Raw genomic sequence first — 11387 nt, forward strand, 5'->3', positions numbered from 1 at the left:
GCTGCAATAAATATTCATGCACCTGTACCAGAATTTATATTTATACATACGTTTTGTATGTATGTGTATTCTCTATATATACGTGATCTTTATATATGTATTCTTTGCATATATATTCTTTCTTTGCTGGATCCTTTTTTATTTTAATAGATATTAAAATTTGTCCTTCAGATTTTATACTAGTTTACATTTCCATCAAAAATTCTAAATATCATATACATTCTAAATTCATTTTCCTAATCATACTTCCTGTCATTTTGTTGATGGTATCTTTCTGTGATTGTTTTCATTGTTGTAAAGTGCTAATTTTTATGAAGTCAGATAACATAATCTTTCTTTCTTTCTTTGACTTTTTTCTTTGACTTTTTTCTTGAAGAATATATTCCTTACCTGATGCCATAATTATACTCTGTTTCATTCATTCCAATAATTTTGATGCTTCCTCTTCCGTATTTTGCTTTTAAATCCATCTTTAATTCATTTTATTTTTGCCTGTAGCATGGTTGGTAAATATTTTTATTTAGAATTATAATAGTATATTTAGCACATGCCATATACATTTTGGGGAGATGTCCTTAAATCCTTAAATTTTCATTAAACACAGTTACACAAAAAAAGAAAACAAAAAACAAAAACAAAATAGAAAAAACAAAAATACATTTACATAAATGTTTAAACCGACATGCATTAGTTGACATATAATGTGTGTTCCAAAAGACACATATTAAGTTTACAGATTGATAAAATTTTATCACCAGTCTGATCAAAAAACGGAACAGTATAGTAAAACAGAACAGTATAATAAACAGAAGTCCTCCTCAAATCCTCTGAAACTGATTATCCCCACAGGTAAATATTTCTTAATTTGTAACACTAAATGTACCTATAAACACAGTTCATATAAATGAGCTAACCCAACTATTAAAAAGGAGATTCTTAGATTGTAAATAAATAAATAAATAAATAAAACCAAATCAAAATTAATTAGCTATATATTGCTTAAATAGCATATAAAAATAATAAAATTATTTGTGTAAGTTTATTAAAAAGAAAAAAGTAGGTGTATTCTAATCAAAATGAAGTTATGAAATGTTAATATAAGAAATAGAAATTAAGAAAAATTTATACCAAAATTTACCTATCCTACTACAGATAAACATTTGTGCTGTTTCCACTTTAGATTCACATAAACATTGCAACTATGAGTATAAATATATAGATATGCCTATTTACCTACCTGTATTTTTTCATGAATATGTACATGCCATTCTTTGGGGTATATGCTTGGCAATGGAACTGCTGGTCATACAGCATATAGTATGCGAGCACTTAGCTTTAGTGCATACTATAAGATAGATTTCCAAGGGACTGTACCAATTTATACTCCCACCAGCAATATGAAAGAATTTTAGTATTAAAAAATCATCACTGTTTTGCTTTTGTTTTCAACTATAGTCATTCTAATACATAGGTAATAGCATCAGGTTGTAGTATAATTTTTATTTCTGTGATAACTAATTATGTATAGAACATTTTTGTGTTTGCTAGCAATTTTTTAAAGATTATTTATTCATTTGAAAGAGAGAGAAAGTACAAGCAGGGGGAGGGGCAGAGGGAGAAGCAGGCTCCCCATTGAACAAGGAACCAGATGCTGGGCTCTATCAGAGACCGCCTCCCCCCTCCCTTCATGACCTGAGCCAAAGGCAGACACTTAACAGACTGAGCCACCCAGGGACTCCAGTGAAATGCCACTTTTCTTGTTAAAAATAAAATAAATGCTTCCTACAACTCAGTACTAAAGGAATAATTTTGTTTTAAAGTTATGAGTTTTGTACTTTCCTCTTTTGAAGAGTAACTAGTTGTATGGCATCAATGCATGCAGATAGCTTATGAGAAGAATTCAAAGATGTCTTAGGTGAAAATGACAGGAACTGCTCCTTGTGGCAAATGCAAGCACATTGGGAAGAGAGAAAGTTGTGGTCCTAAGAGCCTTCCCAAAGCCAGGCTGCTTCATTAGACCTCCAGGCACTCACTCAGCTTTGAACTGAACTCTGAAATGCTCCCCTTCCTCCCTGCTGGCCCCAGCGTCAAAACTTCGATTCCTGCAATTGTCATAGTTGCCACAGAGGTCATTTGTAACAATCCAAACATGAAACAATACAAAAATCATGGCCTATGGAGTTATAGCCCTGCAGGATAAATCTGGGTGTCACCACCCACCAGTAAACTCACATCCTGCCTCGTCTCAGTGTCCCTTCAAGAAAATGAAGATAGCACATATAACCAACCACCTATTGTAGTAATTATGAAGAATCAATGAGACAATGTGTGTGCAAATGGGCCAGAATGTGAGGTGTGGCCTCTAGATACAGCCTGCAGAAGCAGTATGTAGAGGGCACTCTTGAGTGGCTCAGTGGGGTTAAGCCTCTGCCTTCAGATCAGGTCATGATCCAGGACTCCTGGGAGGGAGCCCCATATCAGGGTCCCTGCTCAGTGGGGAGTCTGCTTCTCCCTCTGCCCCTCCCCCACTCGGCCCCTGTGTTCTCTCATGTGCTCTGCTCTCAAATAAATAAATAAAATCTTAAAAAAAAAAAAAGAAAACGAAACAGTACGTAGAGAACTAAGCACCAAATCTAAAGCATAGGCAAAATCCAAGACATGCCCCTAATGTTGTTATTAATAACTATAGAACAGTATATAATTGTTCACTGTTACAATATTCTCACTAAGTTGCATGTCACCGTTGCAGAGACCATGCTAATCTCCCTATCGTCCCAATTTTAGTATACGTGCTTACCAAAGGGAGCACACGACAATATTCTCAATAAGCATAAACACCTAACAGGTTTTCCAAAAATTCTGTTTAAAAAAAAAATTATTTACTTATTCATGAGCGACACAGAGAGAGACGCAGAGAGACAGGCAGAAGAAGCAGGCTCCCTGCAGGAAGCCTGTTGTGGGACTTGATCCCTGAGCCAAAGGCAGACGTTCAACCACTGAGCAACCCAGACGTCTCAATTTCTTTCCATTTTAGAGGAATTAGCTTTGAGAGAGGGGGTTGGTATACATACTGCAATGTGCAGGCAACTGGCGGAACTCTGAAAGCCAGCCAGGAAACAGACTGTGGAGAGGGCTGTATACTAAAGCCTTAGAGTGGCCCTCAGATCAGCTAGAAAGGGAATCATGTATTTTCGTTTCCATTAGACTAATCCTTGTACCAGTGCTAATATACAAGCCACTTAGCAAATTTATTTTAATTCAAACCATAATGACATTCAGCCCAACATTTTACAGAAGTTAACAATTCTCCCGGCAAGCAGCAGCCGGCAGTTTCTGCGGCGCTAATATGCAGCTAAGTAGTTTGGGCCACTCAGACAGCTGGCCCAAGTGAAACAGCTGGAAAAGCACGGCTATTAACCTTTTGTTTGCAGTGAGAGGTGTCCCTACAGACGCCAAAAACGTTGTGGTAGACTGAAATACCTCCTAGTAGTTCGAACCACTTTTTCTAATTGCAGGTAGTGGTGTTATGTCTTCTTTTCCTCATTGTTGGGAAAGAGAATCCTGTCTGGTTTTTCCTATTTGATCTGTGTAATTTGTGTACACTCCATGACATTTAAGCTTACTAATACAGGCAGAGAAAGTCTTTATAGAAACACATGTGTACCGTATCTAAAACCAAAGAAGCAGTGTCTTAGCCAGTGAGGACATCTGAGGAAAGGGAAATTAAATCAAAATTCGTTTTATTATTTTATTGAAAGTATAGGGCCACAGCACTAATAGCTGATAGACCAAATCAGATAAATGTTAGTTATTATTTATTTATTCCCATTTTTTTTAATGTTCACTGAAATTTTGTTTATGGAAAAAAAAGGAAGCATGAAGAGCTTGTGCACATTGTCTAGAAAAAAACTTGAAACCTGGCCATTCTGAGGTTAGAACCCAGGCCGTCTGCATGGACCTTCCGTACAACTCCCTAAATACATCAGATTCTAGGAGTGCCTGGGTCACTCAGTCTGTTAAGCAGCTGCCTTCCTCTGGGGTCATGATCTCAGGAACCCTGGATCAGCCCCACCTTGGGCTCCCTGCTCAGTGGGGAGCCTGCTTCCTTCTTCCTTCTGCCCCTCCCCCCTGCTTAGACATGTGGGCTCTTTCTATCAAATAAATAAAATCTTTTAAAATATCTATATCAGATTCTAATTCTTGCCTGGAATTTTTTCAGATCCAATTGAATTTTAAAATGCTCCATATAAACTCCATAGGGGTAGTTTTGTTGGGAAGGTTAAGTTCCAGATATTTCTGGATATTTTGTGTGTCTTGGGGGATATTTGTTCAGAAAAAGTTACAGATAAATAAATGATGATATCTACCTCAGCATCTTACGTGGAAGGCTCTTGTGTGTAACAGTCCTGGTCAGATACATTTAAAATTGCAAGTAGTAGTAAGAATGCAAAGTGACCAGGAAAAGCATCAGAGCATGATATGTGGGGAGAGATAGGCAATGACAAAATTATAACATATGGAGACTTAAGGTTTATGACCATTTTTTCCAGTTTAAAAAGGAAATCCATCACAATATTTTAAACAGGTGGGTGTTGATAACATGACTTAATTAGTGTTTTGAAAGCTATGTATGGCTGCGGTGTGGAGAAAGGATTCCTGGAGGAAAAAAGGGCAGGAGGTGAAGGTATCTTGGATTACACCAATGGCTCAAGGAAATAAATCAGTAGACTGGATAATGGATTTGGATTTAGAGGGTACAGAAGTAGACTTATTGGAGAGGACTCTAAGGGTTCTGGCTTGCATAGTAGGGTGACTGGTAGTGTTCTCCATTTATCAGGGACCATGGGAAGAGGATTGTGTATGAAGGGAAGTCCTTGAGTTCACTTTGGGACATAACAAACCTGAAGTACATTTGAGACAACCAACTGGTGATGCAAGCACTCAACTGCATGAATTTTTTTTGTTACACAGCAAAGTATCCTAGGATGGAGACATTTACTAATAAACAATTCTTATTTGAAGTCTCTTGCACAATTAAGATTGCTTAAAGAAAGAAACCAAAACTGACAAAAGACCAAGACAGAGATGAGTTACTTTATTACATGCTATGCCGAGGAGCATTACTCAACTTCAAAAAGCACCGGTCCTTTGGACTATATTGTAAATGGGCCCCTCGGAATTATGCAACTTGACAGCCCTGGACAGAAGCTTGAGGACCCAATGACTAGGGGAGAGAAGGATAAGCTTATCAAGTGAGTGCATGTAAAGAAAAATAAGAGAAAAACATGGACCAATTATGGCAGCAGAAGGAAAGAAAAAAGAGTATTTTAAGCAAGGCAAGATGAGAAGCTACAAAGGTGGCTGAGACATCATCAAGTGTGGTGATGATATAAAAAAGGACATGGAACTTGGCAACACAAAAGTCATGAGAATTCTTAGCAAGAATTATCTCAGTGGGATTATAGAGGTAGAAGCCAAATTGGAGTAGGCCAAGGGGTAAGCAGAGGTCTGACTGCAACTCTCAAATCTCATCACACTCTGAATTCTCTAGTAATGTTTACCTCCTTGCAGTGAACCTCTATCTGTCTCAGCCTCTCAAATGAAGTGTGAGTTCACTGATATTAGGACCGTATCTGATTCACCTTGGCATGCCTGTCTCATAGTACTAGTCAGAGTGGGCCTCCCAAATCACAAATCAGATCAGGTCTCAACACATCTAAAATGTGGCCCCTTCACCATCCCATCACAGTAGTCTTTATTCTCTTTCCCTTTTTATATATTTTTTCTCTTTAGCACTTAACACTTTTAAGCAAACTCTATATATTATTTGTCCTACCTATTTTGCCTCTTCTCCATTAGAATATAAGTTCCATGAGGATGGAAATGTCACATGAGTTTTACTGCTGTTTCCTCAGCTCCAAAACAGTATTCTAAACAGAAAAGCATTATTTGTTGAATGAATAAAAATTTCTAGTGCCTAATACGGTGCTGTATACATGATTGACCTATGACAAATTAATGAATAAACGTTTGTGTTATGACCAAATTGCATTGTTAATTGCTAAGATTGTATTGAATGAAAGGATGCAACTGATTCTTTTTAAAATCTATTTGCTTGTCATTCGTTTTGATATTTATCTGTAACTCTTCAAAATTGCAATATAGTCATTATGGTAAAATTCTTTGCAGCAATTTGAAACTTCAGGGTTTCAATGGCCATCCGTATCAATCCTGAAATTAGATTGATGTAGTGCTATCTACTCATCTGAATCCAATGCCTTTCCTGAAGCCTCAAAGTAAAGAAAAATGTTGTTTCTTTGTTTTTTTTTAAATGAATTTCCCTAGTAACAGCACTGAAAATATGGATTGTACAAGTCTAAAATTCTTTTGCTTTTAATCTTATTCTAAGTATGAGCCTGACTTTTTTAAATTGAAGATAATGCCATAGGCTGGGCTTGACTGAAAGGGGAGATTAAACAATTGGGTGAAAATGTTTATGGTATCTTTATGTCCTTCACTGATGTTTATTTCAAATCGAGTCACTTATTCCTCCAAAAATTTCAACTTACCAGGGTTTCATGTCATCTTTCTCCCCAAAGAAGATAAAGACCAAGTTGTTGAGCCATATGTCAGTTGACTTCATAAATTTATGACCTGTCACCAAGTATAAGTATGTGAAAATTGTCATAATGACAGAGATTAGTCTGTCCAGGGCAGAGGCGAGATCTTGATGCATAACTTCTAAGCAGAATAAACTATTCTCTCTGAGGAGCTTGGTGAATGCTTTTAAGAAATATGGTCCACCAGTGATACTGTCAAAAGAACAGCTAGCTGTGTTTTTGGAAAACAAAAAAAAACCCAACATTTAATGATGACAGGTCTGAGGCACAGCAGCTGTGGCTCCCCTGAGGCCCAAACACTACAGAAAATGTGTACTGAGAGTATATGGCATGTCCAAAGATCATGGTGTAGGTTTCATGTCTAAAGTGAAAAAGAAAAAAATAGTGAATTCATTCCTCTGGGACAGATTTCTACTTCCCTGTCTTTTATCTTATCCAAACTAAGATAACCTTATCTGAACTCAAATAACCTAACTTTTTAAATTCATTAGCATTCATGATAAATCCCTTTCAGAGCCTAAAAGGAAGGAAGCAAGAATTGTACTCTGATCCCCAAAACTGTTATAAATAGAGCAACTAGGGATTCCTTATCTTCTATCATTATAGAGACAATATCATAAATATCACCATCTATAGATTTTTTTTTTTTTTAAGGAAACAGCTTCTTTGCCAACTTGAAAATCTCTATGGTCCAGCCAAGGCACTCGTGCTTCCCAACAGGAATCTCTGATATCAATCAGCTCATTCAGGCTGGACCAGCCCTCAAAGCCCCAGGGTATTTTAAGTGAAATGGCTTAAGGGAAGAGCAGTATTATGGTGCTATCATTTGTTTGCTCTAAGGCCCATTTGGTTATATAGTGATATCACTTACATGTGTTTATCCATAAGAAACCTTTTCCCTGAGGTAAGTCATTCACCAAAGGCCTCTGTCTCCTGCCTAACTAGAACATTTCCACAATGAGAGTACAGGTAGTAGAGTCTGAGAAACCTCCCAAACCTGGTTTGGCCAGTGACTATCTGTGTCACACTGAACAAATTACTTGAACTCACTGGGCTTCAGTATACTCCTTATGGAATAGGAATAATTAATAATTCCTACTTAATAAGGTAGTTGTGCTAAGTAGTTGAGTGAAAAGTTCCAGGTTCAACTAGTATGACAAGGAAGCCAAGAACACTCAAGGGAGAAAGGATGATTTCCTCAATAAATGGTGCTGGGAAATTTGGACAACCACATGCAGAAAAATACAACTGGGGGGCACCTGGGTGGCTCAGTCAGTTAAGTGTCTGTCTTTGGCTCAGGTCATGATCTCAAGGTTCCCTGTGTCTATACAGGGATCTCCCTCCTCTCCTTCCCCTTACTCATGTGCTCTTTCTTTCTTTCTCTCTCAAATAAACAAAATCTTAAAAAAAAAAAAAAAAGAAAAGAAAAAAAGGCAGAGGACCCAAATAGACATTTTTCAAAAAAAGACATCCAAATGGCCAACAGGCTTGTGTAAAGATGTTCAAAAGTACTCATCATCAGGGAAATGCAAATCAAAACCACAGTGAGATACCACCTCACACCTGTTACAATGGCTGTCATGAGAAAACAAGAGATCACAAGTGATGGCCAGGATGTGGAGAAAAGAGTTTCCCTACGTACCGTCTGTTGGTTCAAAAGCTCCTAGGGAGTTTACCAGGTGAAATCTGAAATTGGCTCCCTTATTCAGAGGGCAGGGAGAGGCCAGAGAAAGAGATTGGTAGGTAGCAGTATTAATTAATAAGTAAAGGAACTTATTTATGAGGCTTGTCATGGGTGGCTGCAAGACACCCGAGTAGATCTCTACACCTACCTACCAAAATGTAAAAATTTATACACAGACCTCAACCTGGGTTCAATCATGTATACCGTCCAGATGATCTCAGCACTACATCACTATCTCAAAGCTATACCCTTGGGCAGCTTCTGGTAGTGGAGAAGGCAAGTGGAAACCACATTCCAAGTGCAAGAGCCTCAGATTACCCAAGTCTACCTCACAGGGCAACCAGTGGCAATGTCTTCTCCATGACCGTCCCCAATACTGTACCTTTTCTGACCAATTCTTACAATGTCACATCTCCCTCTTCACCAGTGTGTCCTGAGTGGTTAGCAAGGGGTTCACTAGGATGGAGGTGAACCATGTGGCCATGGTTCTTTGGTGGCCATGTGGCTGCATTGAAGGCAGATGTCACAAGGACAATACAAGCACATCCAAGAGAAAACACAGATTAAGACAACGATTCCCAAAAATCAGTGACAGCTTGTTCCAGTAAGAACCTCATGATACGAACCACTGATTTACTAGATCTCTTAAGCCAGGATTCAGGATCAGTCAGGACATTCACCTATATCCTCATGTGATTTAAAAGATGATACATTAGCAGATCCATCAGGTGTGGACACACAATATTCTGTTTGGATAATGGCACAGGTATCTCCTGCTGAAGCAATATTAATGTCAAAGTCCATTGTATCTTGGAGGACAGCTTTTCTCATTAGAGATATTTTAGTGTAGCTTTGTTGGCTATGATTTGGATGCTAGCTGAGTGAATTTAGTAAGAGCTTCTGTGTATGCTATGATGTCTTTTAGGACAATGGAGAGAACAAAGAGAACAGCCAAATGATTGCATTGGTGGGAAACAGTGTCCATCTGACCTTGAGAAGGGAGAGGTTGGTCGTGTTAGGAACTTGACCTGGTTGTATATACCATATATGTTAGCCAGCAGGCATAGTGTTGTCAGGCATGAGAAAATGTACTGGGGACAGGACATGCCAGACCAGAACTCCCACCATCTCCCCTATTTCATGGTGCATGTTCCATTCCAGATATAGCGCATTCCAACAGGTCCAGCTTATAGCGGGACAACGCTTCCCAGCATAGTCTCCCCTTCACTCAGGGATGCAAAGTAACTTAGCCCAAAGGAGCATCCCACTGCAATTTCCAGTAGAGAATTCCTTTCCCAGATGTGATGGGGCATGGTGTTCTCAGCAGCATAGCACATGAGCCACAGTGAAAGAGGGAGCAATGACTGTTTCCCATGACTTCCATACCTTTACCACATTAGGCTCCTCAGTAGGGATCTACAGTTTGGCACATGGGGCAACAGGCCCTACTGCTTAATTATTTACATGTATTGAGGCCTAAATGGTACTTTAGTCCATCCATGCAAGGTGGTTTTACCTGTTAGTAATTTAATCTGCTATTTTAATATTCCATTCCCCTTTCTACCAAACCAGGTGCTTGCAGGTTATAAGAAAGATGGAACCTTTATTCAATGTCATGCTATTTTGCCTAATCTTACACATCATAACCTTTGAAATGTGACCTTCAATCATAGTCTAGTAGATAAGGATTTCTACACGTGGTACTCAACTTCTGTAATTCTCCAATGACGGCAGACTGGTTTGTACAGCAGCAGGAGACAGCTTGGATTAGGCCAGATGCCGTGTCCACATAAGTCAGGGCATATTTAGAACCCTCACTTGGAAAGAGGCAGCCAATACAATCAATTTGCTAATCTCTTACTGGTTGAGAACTCCAGTTGAAGGCCCCAGACTCCTTTGGCAATTGCCTTGGGAATTGTTCAAAACACACCGGACATGGGGTCACTACTAACCAAGTCACTGTATTTAAAGGGCAACCCAGCATTCTTAGCAATATTCCATCTCACCTGGGCACCGTGGTAGCTACTATGTCTATGCACCCAATCTGCTGCATCTACTAAAGGGTCAGATGCTAAGGCTCATATGGGAACTAGGGTACCAGCTTCCTAATTGCCAGGAGGGTGTCAGTGCCTTATGAGCCAGGACACGGATGACAGGGAGGACTGCCTTAGGCTCTTACAGATGGACCAAGATATCTTTCTACCTATCCTGACCCCACAAGGGCTTATTCAAGATCATATACCCTTTGGCCTCCCATTGTCTAAGCCATAGAATTCATCCATTTAGAAAAGCCCAATGTCAATGCAAAGGGTTAACATCCTGGGTTCATAAGTCACCACCAGCCAGACTGGTCTGAGCTCATCCCCCACCTACTACCCCCACCCCAACCCCCCACTAGCTGCTGCATTGCTTGCTGTGTGAGAGGCTCTGCTCTACCCCGAGGAGAATAGTGTATACTGCTAGCAGCTGCAGCTCTACTGAGGTATATTGGGTTTCTGCCCTCTTCCACAGCTGGGACCAAAATCCTTAGACATTTTCCCCTGTGCTGTTTCTGTCACAGCATCTGATCCATACCTTCCTGAGTCACAGACACATCTAACTCAAATGACAGCCCTGCTTGGGAGATGCCCAGAACTTTAAGTTGTTTCACTAAGTCACTCAAAAAGGACTCTGGCTGTTCTAATCATCTGTCCTACACATGTTTTGTTTTGTTTTGTTTTGTTTTGTTTTTTTGCTTTGTTTTGTTTTGTTTTTCAACCAGGGCATAAAGGACAGAGAGACACTGCATAAGGTGGGAATCAAAAGTCCTCAAACTCCCAAAATCTCAACAAAGCTTGCACTTCTTTCACAGTCTTAGGGGTTGGACAGGCTTGCACTGTACCAATCACAACTTCTGGAATGACACGCCTTTACCTGACCAAATGACTCTTAAAACCTTATGGTGATGCCTGAACCTTGAACTTTGTGTTCAAGATGCCATCGAGCAGAGGCAAATCTTCACATGTTAACATTGTATCATTGTAAGGGGCCATTTTACTAAAATGTGGGGAAGCAAGGAAGGGACAAGTATCCAGTTACCATAG

The 11387-nt window shown here is 39.3% G+C and overlaps 1 long non-coding RNA gene across 1 annotated transcript in view; it reads left to right on the top strand.

The window, feature by feature from the left end:
• The window catches only part of LOC112647630 (uncharacterized), an 87105-nt gene extending 81133 nt beyond the window's left edge, over positions 1 to 5972 (top strand). Inside the window, exon 8 of the long non-coding RNA XR_007403934.1 lies at positions 4838 to 5972. This is a non-coding gene — a long non-coding RNA (uncharacterized LOC112647630). The remainder of the gene's footprint in view (positions 1 to 4837) is intronic.
• Positions 5973 to 11387: the final 5415 nt, after the last annotated feature.

Source organism: Canis lupus, chromosome 19, assembly GCF_003254725.2.
Source record: "Canis lupus dingo isolate Sandy chromosome 19, ASM325472v2, whole genome shotgun sequence".
NCBI classification, from domain to species: domain Eukaryota; kingdom Metazoa; phylum Chordata; class Mammalia; order Carnivora; family Canidae; genus Canis; species Canis lupus.